Genomic DNA, 13,573 nt, shown 5'->3' with positions numbered 1-13,573 from the left:
TTCTCTCCATCTCCTGCCTCTTATTAAATAAGTAGTGCAATGAGAGAGGGTAACCTGTTAACAAACCACTCATGATGATCATTTATTCTGCATGCAAGGCTACTGGTATAATCTTCCTCATGTTGCAGAGAGGGTGAGACCCAAGAGAGACACGCACTCATGAACAAACAAGATTAAAATAGTATTTCATGTGTAATAATATTAATATAGTGTGTAATATTTTCCTATGAAGTCACATTGACTGCAGAATCTGTACAGAACAAAATATCCAGTTGCCATTACATTCAAGGTCATGAGTGATAAAAAGGAATTTTAAGAGACCAATTTATATAAGTTATCTGACCAGGACAAGTTCCAGTTCGACAATAATAGAATAAAACAAAGTATAATATAATCCTACTTAAATTGTTATAAATAATATAATGTTCCTTCATGGGGATGGTGCCCTTCACCTGAGAATCTCTACCCTATCAGTTCTCCAGTAGGTTATTCGGATAGGAATATGGTTAAAAGCAGAGCCAGACCCAGACCCAAGTCAGCAAGTATTGGGTGTTCGTGTGAGTCAGACAGACAGTGGAGTTCAACAGATGGTTTGATTTCTCTGCATCCTGGGGTTCATTTCTCGGCCCGGACTTTTTGATGGCCGCAGTGTTTTTGTTCATCGGCAGAGAACCACAGAGCAGGGCCTCAGAGTTAATGACGTTTGCCGCTCACACACACACACACACACACACACACACAGACACACGCTGACTGGAGGCCTGATAAAGGTTGTGCAAACAGTATTCACGAGTTCACCAAGTAGCTTGTGCAGAAACTCGTCTGGGTTCCTGCTTCGAGTTCTTGTGGTTTACTGCTGGGAACGTTTTGCACACACACACACACACACACACGCACACACACACACACACAGACACACACGCACAAACACAGTGGTTGCTTTCATCCAACCCCTCATGAAAATAATAAAACTTGAGTCCATATAATGTAACAATGTGGACAAACAAACATCCAGCAAAGGGACCATGTTTGTCATGGCAGAGGGGACGGGAGGAGGAGGACAGTGGGCGGCCTCCATCTTAGGGAGTTGAAAGGTTTCCTGTGGGGCAGCAGCCGTGGCAGAGAAAGGGCAGGTTCCTCCTGAAAAGGCAAAACACGTGGAGGAAAAGGAAAATCACAGAGAGCATGAACCCTTTGACTGGTGTCTCATTTAAACTGAACTCCGTGGGAGAGGCAGTGAGTAACAGAATACGTGCAGAGGATATTGCCACACAGAACTTGTTCTCACCAGGGTTTTATTTTCTGGTTTTTTTCCCCTTTTCTTTTTATTGTTATCCGTTTCCTGTCATTCCAACTTCCAAAGTGAATTTTGTGTATTTAATTGCATAAATAATACCAATTGCTTTTGTTTGTATTGAGTGGTAATGATTTATACTGGGCTTGAGTGGGCTCTAGAGGTCTAAAGGATCAAAAATGTGTGTGTGTGTGTGTGTGTGTGTGTGTGTGTGTGTGTTTGTGTGTGTGTGTAAGTGTGTGTAAGTGAAATCAGTGGGTGCAATGAATTGCTCGTAAGCTAGCATGCTAAAAAAGCTTTCTTGAAATGGACATTCTAGTAGGCAATTATGAATATGAGGACGAGGGCTGACTATTTTATTGACAGAGCTGTTGTCAAACTGTAAGATCAAAAGTTGTTTTGGGTCATGTGTCTCAAAGACAATAGGTGTTACATTTTTTAATAGCAGGTACACTGACATTTCTTTGATAAATATACATTTTTGGGGTCATTTTCAGAAGCTAGATGGCCAGCCATGGACTTTCATCACAATTTATATCATGTTGCAATGTCTGAAAATATCTTAGAAGATAGAATGTCGGTGTTTGCAATATTTTGACTGTTTGTTTGTTTGTTTGTTTTGTTTTTTAAATGGAGGAAATAAACACATACAGCTAAAAATGACAGGTGATTTATAAGTTGTGGGTGTTTGAAAGAAATTCAGCTTCACCCAGCTTTTTATTTCGCTAGCTTTCCCTGGGTGATAGCCAGGAACATTGAGCTCTCAGCCCCACTGCCTGCTGTGCACTGACTCACTGGGAGGGACTACAGAATATATCTATCACTTTTCAATAATGTGCAGTAAATGAAATGACTAGTTAGTGAAATCAAAGCCCTGTGCTGCAAAGAGAATGGATGTTTTTTTTAGCTTGTATCCATCCACAAAGATATGAATCAATTTGAAGAAACATAATGGCTGACACACAAACGTGTCAATCATGTGGCTGATTCTTTTTCTCTTCCGAATAATAAAGATCAACTTCGGGTGAAATGAATATCTGTTTCCATCGCATTATTTGTGATTTCCTGAATAACGTATTCAGATTTGGGTACATCCCTAGTGGGCTCTCTTTCTCTCTCTCCCTCTTTCTCTATCTATCTCTCAGTATGTGTGTGTTATCACGCCATTGTTGCATTATCAATCAAGATTATTTCTAATGCCATTACTAGTGTGGGTATTCATTATGATAATAGTAATTATGAAAAGTTATGCCTGTGTGGTTGTTGTAAATAAAGCAGTTATGCCTGCTGCAAAAGATTCACTTTTGATTATTTGAGGAAACAAAATGTTTTAATAGCTTCTTCCCCCTGTTAATGATATTCAGCTCATCTTCAACACACCATTGCACAGATATTGAAACCATTCATTTTGTTAATGGGGTGCAGACCTAGAGAGTATTCTATTTGAACTCTTGCACATTTGACGGGTCTTTTTCACGATAATGCGTTTACATCTGGCAGAATCATAAATTCACAACGCAACATATAGTGGTTTTCAGTGTGTTCAGATGCACTCAGGCAGGCAGGCTTTGCTTGATGTTGGCAAGGCTTTCCCTACTTTTGGCTTGGCTGGAGCATATAGCCTGGGTCATAACATCCAGTGGTTGATCCACGTGACTGCAGGAATGAGACGGACTATTATCATCAATATTCAGCAGTCAGAGGCTCAGCGCTGGAGCCAAAATGGCGGCCTAGGGGAACGGCAGGGAGGCCCACAAGGTGGTCTCCCTAAGTGTGTGTGTGTTTGTGTGTGTGTGTGTGTTTGTGTTTCAACATCTAACACATATTACATGTATGTGGAAATACTTAATATAGCTCTAAAGTTAAGTAACAGACGATGTACATGACATGCCTAGTTTATGTTTTGTAAATGTATGGTTATTCCAGTGGTTTAGGAGTATTTTTCTACAACTTGTCTTACAATGAAAAGATAATATGCCACATGTCATGTCATCTATGAAATATCTATCCTCATATATCCCTTTGCGTAATACAAACAACAGGAGATTTGCTCCTATGAGGTAATATTCATCATTGATTTTAAAGAGCTATTTTACCTTAGAGCACCATCTGTTTTTGGTGACGTTAAACATGAGGAATAGTCTAAGCGTTGTGCTTTTCAAAGGAACCACCACAAAATCCAGCGTCCACAAAGACAGCCCTACATCCCTCCAGTGCTTTGTATAGCTTAAACCTAACCCCTGTATCCATCTAGTGAACCAGTTACCTCGGCAGTAGTATTGATTTAGTGGCGTTGAAGATGAAAAGGTTAATGTGGCAGATATTGATTTTAGCGAGAGCTGTTTACTTAACTCCTCAGACACTCCGTGTTTGCCTCCCTCTGGACCTCCTCAGTCCAATACAGGCACACTAAGCTGTGTGTAAACCCATATAAACCAGGATCCATGCAGTAAATGGCTGGCCTTATAACATGGGCTTTAAAATTATCAATTACGTGGGGGCCGATTTGCCGATACAACCTGTATGTCTTTCTGAAGGTGAGCTGGATGGCTAGCAAGCTAGCACTCGCTCAGTTGCTTTAAATTATACCTGCTAGCACCCCACTTGGATGAAGACATATGGGGAGGATTGGCGTTTCCATCAATATAGTGTAACTGCCTGGCAGTCTCATTTCCACTCAACTTTGACATTACGCCGTCCCCGGTTGGATAGTTTAGTCTGAAATATTATGTAATATCTTTCCAAAAAGACTACCATCTTTAAAACATGGTTCCAAATCAGCAGCTTGACATTGCACCAAAGTTATGGGAAGTCGCGGCTATCATCTGTGAAATGATCGGCTTCAGGAGTTTTTTGTGCAACCGTTCATGGCCGTTTAATCACGGGGTGGAATACGGAGCGATCATCATCATCAGAGGAGGAGATGGAGGGATTCCTCTGATAGAATTCAGACCAGCTGTTCAGGATAATGTTGATTTGCAGGACAGATTTATTTATTAGCTCGCTCTCTCTCTCTCTCTCAGGGCAGGACTAAGCTGTTGTCCAGCTCCAATGGGATCGTGTTAAGCGAGGCCAAAGGTCACACAGGGGTCAAAATGAATGGTTTAAGAGGGGAACAGGCTTGTGCTGGATCAATGGTCCTGTGAGATGACCCCCACTGGAGTCAGTGAAGTCTGAAGCAGAGCTTAACACAAGGGAGTTCATTTCCCTTAATGTCTTTCTTTATCTCTATGACACGATGGTGCGAAATACTGATAGAGGATAAGACATAAGGAGAGAAGGAAGGTAAGAGGGAAGGAAGAGACAACCAGTATCCACACACACACACACACACACACACACACACACACACACACACACACACACACACACACACACACACACACACACACACACACACACACACACACACACACACACACACACACACACACACACACACAATTACTAATCCACTGCATGAAGTCATAAGTAGTCCACTAAAGAAAGAGCTGAACTATACTGGAATTCAATGAAAAATCTGTTTGTCTGTCTGTTAAAATATGAATTGATTCCCCATCAGAAAGAAAGCAGGGTGGTATAATGATGAGGGTAGAGGAACATCACCACACCTCCTAGACACACACACACACAAACACACACACACACACACACCTCCCAGACACCCTACCAACACACACACACACACAGTTTGATGAAAGAGATGGCGATTAAGTCAACCAGAGTGGCAGAGAGCCTAGAATAAGCCTAAAGGGCAAGTTAGAGAGAGGGGAGAGAGATAGAGAGAGAGAGACAGAGAGAGAGGAGAGAGAGAGAGAGAGAGAGAGAGGGAGAGAGAGAGATAGAGGGAGAGAGAGAGGGAGAGAGGGAGAGAGACAGGGAGAGAGAGAGAGAGAGAGTGTGTTTGTGTTTGTGTTGCCTGCCTTTGAACTCTGCATCACCTGACCCAGTGTGAGGGGTTGTGTCCCCTCAGCTTACACTGCTTTGCTTCCAGCCAGTTGGAGGGAGGTGATGCCATATGGTGCCAGAGCCCCAAAACTTCACTTGATAGACCTAGGGCTAGAGAGAGAGAGAGACAGACAGAGAGAGAGAGAGGGAGGGAGAGAGAAAGGGACAGGCTTTGTGAGAATATTCTATGTCCTTCTGTGCCTATGGATCTCTCCCAGCTGTTATCCAGCGAGGAAATCTACAGATCTGTCTGCGCCGAAGACAGTCTTTTTCATATTCAAAATCTGATGAGGCCCCTCAAAGGACAACAGATTATTCTTATCAGCGGGTTGTTGTCTTTTGTACACAGCTGAAGGGTGTGTGTGTGTGTGAGTGTGTGTGTGTGTTTGCTTGTGGGGGGTGGTAAAGCAACATCCTGTCTTTGTTGGTAATGCTGCCTGACTGCGACAGGAGTGTGTGTGTGTGTGTGTGAGTGTGACAGGGGCGGATGCATTTCCCCTTGTTTAATATTTGTCCAGTATGACAGCTCTTTAGGCATATAAATGAAGTCCATAAATGCAACAAACGTTTCCGACTAAGAAATATCGCTGGTTTGACAAGACACACCTTAGTCTCTTCGTAAGTGATCATTCACCATGAAATGTAGTACAACACTGTAGCGCTCCGTACTGTCATGTCAGTTGATGCCATTTATATCCACATAATTCAAAGCGCCTCTCAAACCACTCCTTGATTTTACCCCTCTGCCAACAGGACATTTCACTCTTTGATTTCCATTGCTCCATTTCTAATGTCAAAACCAAAACCAAACACAAGATCCATTGCATCCCAGTGACTAAGGGTAATGGAACGCTTATTATCATCAGCAAACTAGTATTTATTACAGGCCATTTATAAACTATTTCGATGCAAGCTTGCCAACAAATGCACTAAACACACATGCAGATAGACACACAAAAACACAGAGACCCACCCACACACACACACACACACACACACACACACACACACACACACACACACACACACACACAAACATTTACCACACACACACACACACACACACACACACTTTCTCTTTCACAGTCTAACCAGAGAGCAGGAACACATCCCTTTTGACCCAGTGACATGCACCAGAGAACCACACACACCATACAATAGCCACACTTAGACTTACATGGCAGTCAAACTCACACACACACACATACACACACACACACATACACACACACACATACGCACACACACACACACTTTCTCTTCACACTGTACCAGAGCAGGAGCACATCCCTTTGTACCCACTGACATGCACCAGAGAGCCTTTTAAGAGCCTCACATTGACTGGCATGCCCTTACATGCAACTCAAAAACACAGCACACACACACGCACGCACACACACACAGATACACACCGGACGCACACACACACAGACGAACGCACACACATGCACAAAAGCACAAACACACGCACACACACACATACACACAAACGCACACCACACACAATCACAAACAAACACACGAACACACACGCTTTCTTTTCACATATTTCAGCGTTCATGACTGTTTGCGTCAAACTTGACCACATGCTCCAACGAGCACGAGGCAATCTTACCGCCATTGTCACATTGTGAACAATCCAGCCATTTTATCGCTTCAGCTGTTTTCACGGCTCACTCACCACATCACGGATGTAAAGACAAAAAACATGATGGCAGCCCATACTGCCTGTGACAAACCTCTCAAGAGAAAAGGAATATGGCTTTTTTTCAGTGGCAGTGCAGTGTGTGTTCTGGCGAAGGGAGAGAGCAGTCACCCCACCCGGCCTCGAACCTGGGTCTACGGGGTACCAAACCAGCCGATTGACCGCAACGCAGAAGAACCGGGCTCGTTCGCATGGCAGTCGGAGCACACAACCATAGAGACGGCACTCCATCACACTGCCCTTCCCCACAGGAAGTGCACCCATGCCTTTTGTGCACACAGGCCTCCCTCACACATCCCACTACTGTACTTCGCTCAATGTGCACATTAGATGTGTTAGTAAGAAGCTAATGTACAAAGATGAATGTACAAAGGGCCTCCAAGGCCTTGGGCTAGTCCAGGCTTTACCTCCTGTGATGGATAACCCAAATGTGGACTCCTAACCCCCAGACCATTCAACAAATGTGAAACCAAAAGGGGCACAATTCCAAAATAAATCCAAAACCGGAAAGAAAAATCCACTGACATGGTCCAAACTGGGTAGCGTTAACAACAGTCAATGTACATTAAGCCAACCAGCCTTTGAGTTTTCACCATGCTGTATGGTCTGCCATCAGCCTTGCTTCAGGGCCTAATATAGCTAGCCCAGCAGGTGAAGAAGTGGCAAGCTGGTACCCCCTTGTGGATGAGTTGTGTTCGTGAAGGTGTCCTGTGCAAACCAATTTCAGGAAACACAAGTAAAAGTCCACCGGTACCCTGGGACACAGGTGAGCTCAGGTGAGCTCAGGTGAGCTTGTCATGGTTTAGCAGGAAGTAAAGGCACCTGTTGGTCCTTTTCGATCAGGGAGATGTGGACGCCACATGTGAAGCGTGATACACACTCTACAGCTCCGTTGATGTGTGGCAATGATCTTATTGGTGTTCTGGGCATTAAGGGTCAGGTTAAGGGTCAACTAAGGGTCATTAAGGGTCAGGTTGTCGTCAACACACCAGATGGCACGCCAGGCACTCATCCCCGTAGGCTGTCTTCTCTGATATGGCCGATCACTGTGGCGTCGTCTGCAAACTTGATCATGTACAGAAACAAAGTCGTGGCTGAATAATCTTTTAAGTCGAAAATCTTACCACTAAAATCGAAATTGACTTGTAACGCACAGACTGCTTACACATTTCGGAACGATATCGGAATGGAGTAGAACAGCTTCAACAGCTTGTGCACCTCTGGCAGTAAAGCTTTTGTCACAGGAGTGACATTCATTGTCAGCACTACTGATGATACTGTTAGGTCCCGAAAGTCTGAAAATCCCTTTCACAGGGTGTCACTATGGAAGATGGGAAACTGACCGTCTCCCTAAAAGGCTCCAGGTCAACTGCAGGTCAGTCACCAGAAGTAAGGTCAAAACGGCTCAAAACGCCGGTCCAGTTCCCCATCAAGTAGATCCAGAACTTCAAAGTACAGTCTGTAATGATCTGCTGGGAATGAAACAGGCTCTCCAGCATCCAGTTTCACATGGCATGTCTGTTGCCCGGGCAACACAAGGGCATCTGTAAGATTTTTTGAGTCCTCTGCCACTTTTGTGTAGAATTCATCAAAGGCATGATTTGGCCTCTTTCATTGAAGAAAGCTTTGAGTAAAAGTGCATCCTGTAATGATATGTTTACAGTCTGCAAGGTCCTTGACAGCTGTTCAGTGGGGGAAAAACACATCAGTATCTCATACAGGTCAAAGAACGTGCTGAAATTGTCAAGGTTTCCTACCAGCTTTCCTATTGGCATCACGATTTTTCATTCATTTCTTTCATGAGAGAGGAAAGTAGAACGTAATTGTCAAGGACAGATTTCACTGCACCTGTGGCCCCCCGTCCATCTTGTTGGACAGAGAGTACATCGGTTATTATTGCCCGGGGCCATTTACTTTATCAAGATTTGGAACATGTGGTTTTGTTTAGGGGGCTGCTTCACAACATGTACCACCTTTTGCATGAAGCCCAATGCAGTCCTAATGACTTTGCATGTTTTTCAATGGACATAAATGGTTGCAGGATTGTCCCATTTAAACAGTCCCTCCAGGATCTTGCTGGGATGCTGTCAAACTGGGATGCAACTGGGTTGCTAGGCTAATTAAAGACTGTAGTAAGCCACAGCCTCTCTGTGATATTTACTGCTTGCGGCACTGAGTAGGCCTACACAGCATTTTTGCTTGCTTTTGGCACAATGTTAGCCAGTGGAATTCTTTAAACTGCAGTTGAACAGACTGGCTTTTCTGTGCTACCCCGTGTACTGAAAGAACCGCTGGGTCGTCTTCTGGTTGGTTGGATCTAGTCAGATCCCTAAACACTCACTGGAGTAGACTTCTGTTAGGCTTGTAGAAGGAGCAGAGTTGGTAGCAGGAGCAATGGAGGAGTGTATAGCTGGAGAGATGAATCTAGCTGGCAGCAGGGGTGGTACATGCAGTGCTATTGTTTTCTGGAGCACAGGGACCGTTGCAGAGTAGTAGCAGTAACGTTAGGTAGAGCACCGATTGGAGAGTGAATGCCGTTTGTCGGAGTCAAGGCAGAGGAGGTAACGTTAGCGGCGGTCTCATGTAACCGCAGAGCGGTAGAAAAAAAACAACTCTTGCTCTCCCTCTCAATGACTCTGGTCACTTGTCACATATACTCAAACAAATAGTGAACAGAACATTTGTCCTCCTTCCTTCCTTTCCACCATAGTATCATGTGTATGTGAACATTTAAGCACAACTGCTGGTCAACAAAATAAAAGCATTCCGTAACTGTATAAAAGGCGGTATGAGGTACGCCGATGCTCAGAGATGAACTGGTGAGTTGTGAGGCTTTCAAACTTTTAAACGTCTTGTCAAAAGGGAGAATTATGTAGTGAATTAAAAGTGCTCAAACTTCAAGCAGAGTTGCACAGAGAGGAGTTTTGACAGGTTCATATCGGGCCACCATCGACAAAGCAATTAGGGCATAGTTTATGGGGGCTCGGCGCTGTGCAGTTTGTCCTTATGCTTCGCGGCCACTTTGATTATTTGCGGAGCCAGGGTCAGAAACCCTCACACTCCGCATCAGTCACCATTTTTATTTGTATGAATGATCCCACCCATTATTCAAGGGTGCATAAACAATATGAATGGTTGAACGGATAAAACTCTTCACAATGGCAGATTGATACGTTATCATTAGGCCAGATCATTAAATGGCTGAAACTAATCAATGTCTCCTGGAGATGCATGCCATTTTTGATTCATAGCTTTTTTTTATAACAGTGAGTTTTGAGGCCTTATTTTAAGATTGAGCTGAAATAGCCAAAGGAATGGCTTACAGCACAATGTGTACATACGTTAAAACACACTATGAAATGAATACACTAAAAAACAATGATCCCTTGACAATGGCCACTAAATAGTAATGAACACTTTTCCTAAAAACAATGAGATCATATCATATATTTCCACTGTTCGTGCTGACTTTAACTAAGCTGACTTTAAGCTGACTAGAAAGTCCAAATTTATGACTTAATGACTTAAGACAACAGGGAAGCAACAGAAAAAGGAAGACAGTATTTCAACAACTGCAACGTCTGGATGCCTCAGAATAAAAAGTATGATCTGTCTGTCTGTCAACGAGTCTGGAGAAAAGTGTTTGCAGAGAAGAGGAAACACTGAAAAGTTTCACTCTCATACACACACGCACAGTATATGTCATGGTTTATGTTATATAAAAGAAAACATTTCTTAGTTGTTGATTTTTCACGAGCAAGGAAATGCAGCAATTATGTTTGTTTCGTTGAATACTATGTAAAACATTATGCTACAGAGCTGGCTCAACATCAGATTCATTAGTTGTTTCCGAGGCCCAAGCAGACACCTAAATTGTGGATTTATTCCAAGTGTTTTGTAATGTCTGGCACTGAAAACAAACAGCCTCTAAATCACATTAAACTTTGCATAGTGCAGAATGAGGCAGTTAGCCATCTGTAGTAGCCATATTCTGAATTCTCTTACTGTGTGTGTGGGGGGAGGGGGGGGGGAGTGTGAGATAGTGTGTGTGTGTGTGTGTGTGTGTGTGTGTGTGTGTGTGTGTGTGTGTGTGTGTGTGTGTGTGAGATAGAGTGTGTGTGTGGGGCGGGGGGGGGGGGGGGGGATGTGAGATAGAGTGTGTGTGTGTGTGTGTGTGTCTCAATGGAGAATTTACTTGTCTTCTCCTGCCCTAAATGGACTACCTTCCATACCTCTCCAGCTCTTTCTGCCTTAGCATGGCAATAGCCATATCATTCTATGAGCATAATTTTCCATACAACACACTTGGAAATAACCAATCACACATACAAAGCACATTACAGGGTGAGGTGCATGCATGAAAAAGGAAATTAGATGAATCTTGTTAATGCAAAACAAGAAATTTGCAGAGATCAATGAGCAAGAACTGCGGGATTCCATTACCAACCCTACCTCATTTCCTGGTGCAAAATGGAAAATGTGCCTGAGATGGATCGTGTCATTATCACAACCGGCAGATACTCAGGGTCAGGAGGAGAGTGCCTGCACTGAGCAATGACACCCAGGAGGCTACTCAACACATGCCAGATTTGCACCAAAATGAACACAGGGGCATATCCTTGCCTGGCATTGTGTTCACAGATCCTCTATCTCTGCTCAGTCCTAACATAAAAGAAATACAATGTTGGTAAAAAATTATATTTGTCATATATATTTTTTTATTATTTGTGATTGCTATTCATGTGTTCTTTGATTATTTCCAATTCTGAATATATTTTTCCGAGTCTGATCATATTTCTCATGATGACATTCCAAGTGACAGAACGGCACAGGACTTTTATCTTCGATATCCGAATTCTCCCGGAAAAAGGAAGTGAGTGGATAATCATGGGATCCATAGAAGAGAAGGGAGCACTTGTCTCTCTACCTAAACACTCGTATTGGTTTGACTTTTTGGCGTTTCTGTTATTTGACATCGTGTTCTTTTTTTTCATGTTCTTCATTGTTCCATGACGGGTGAGTGTCACACAGGGGAGAAAATAACGTAACTAGCTGTAATGTTTAACTTACCAACGTTGGCGTCAACGTCAACTTTCCCAGGCTCAGTCATCAGCTTGCTACGTGACAGAACTCACGATTCTCTCAGGCCGACCAACATACTAATGTTATCGTGGTTATTGCCACAAATATGACAATTTACATGGATTGCTGAAGGACAAATGTGAATAGCTTACTGTGCAGCTAAGGGGTTTGCCATTACGCCTTGGATGAGGTGGTTAGCCAGAGAAGTTACCTGGGTGTGTCCGTAGGCAACACTGACTATTTCTTCCTGTTTCGTTCAGCCAGGCATGAAGAAATGGGTTGCCCGGACCAAACATTTGTTGATAAGCATCACCGGGAACACAGGTATCCAACAAGCCATTTATTTCATAATGTATATCCCACTCTTAAGTCTTATTTTATCACTCTTAACCAACTTATCAGACACATTGTTACGAGGTCTGAAATTGTTTAGTTGTCATTAAGAGTAAATGGAAGGAGAAGGCGGTGTTTTAATCAGAGGTGTTCACAAGTAAAGTTTCTGAACTAAAGTTCAGAGAAAACAAATATATAAATAAGTCCCTAAAGTTGAAAAAAGTGATTTAAAAAAGAAAAGAAATTATATTATTTAAAAAAAAAAATACTCACACTGGACACATCATCCTGTCTGTGTGTGTTACCAATCCTACACATGCTTTTCACCACTGCAGTGTCTGAGGAATGCATCAAATATAGTTCTTCTCTTCCTCTACCCCTCTCATCATGCTGCTTTTGCCTGTGTATGTGCGTGTGTGTGTGTGTGTGTGTGTGTCAGTGTCATACACCTTTCAAAATAGAAGCCTCCATTTACTCATTTTATCACAGCAAAAAGGTCCTATACACATATTATATTCATCATTCTCCATCTTTTGTTTTTCAGAGAATGACATCTGCCTTCGCCCTCTGCCTTAACCAGACCTGAAGCCAAGCCAGTACAAAGTGAAATGCAATCCTCAAGCTTCCGTTCCCTGAAGCCATTTTGTAACATGGGATGTGCCCTTCATTCATTCAATGGAAATTGGCTATGTTTAAACCGACATTTCTATTTACATTCCCTGCTGTCAATTGTTCTTGTACTGTTAACAAACACTTGACATGACATGATTTATTGAAGGCTGCACCTGCCAAGGTTTGGCAACAGATGCTGAAAAAGATGACTAATGTGTGTGATGATGGTGGTGGTGGTGGTGGTGGATACTGTTGTTGGGTTACCTATTATTGAATGTTTAAATCTTCAGAGAATGCTGAATGATTGTGTGAATGGAATGTTATTTTCAACGAGCTACAGTATAAAAGCTTTAAATTAATAAATTATATTTTCCATGCATTTATTTGTCTCTGTCTGTTACTTTCTGAATAATGTGCATGTGAAAGAATAACTTTTAAACATATTTAAACAATATATTTAAGTGAATGTTTAAAGGTCCAGTGTGTAGAATCCTGGTGCGTAACATGGCAGACTCCATGGAAGATACAAAGGGCCCATTATAAGCTAACGAAAACACAACAATTTGTAATTACACTATTGAAAACATAATCATGAATAA

The 13,573-nt window shown here is 42.7% G+C and overlaps 1 long non-coding RNA gene across 1 annotated transcript; it reads left to right on the top strand.

The window, feature by feature from the left end:
• Positions 1-11,797: 11,797 nt before the first annotated feature.
• LOC105903125 lies at positions 11,798-13,353 on the top strand. Its single transcript, XR_001162511.3, has 3 exons — positions 11,798-11,963; positions 12,290-12,353; positions 12,907-13,353. It is a non-coding gene; the product is annotated as an uncharacterized LOC105903125 (long non-coding RNA).
• The last annotated feature ends 220 nt before the right edge of the window (positions 13,354-13,573 follow it).

Source organism: Clupea harengus, chromosome 18, assembly GCF_900700415.2.
Source record: "Clupea harengus chromosome 18, Ch_v2.0.2, whole genome shotgun sequence".
NCBI lineage: Eukaryota > Metazoa > Chordata > Actinopteri > Clupeiformes > Clupeidae > Clupea > Clupea harengus.
This window is presented reverse-complemented; position numbering and strand designations above follow the sequence as displayed.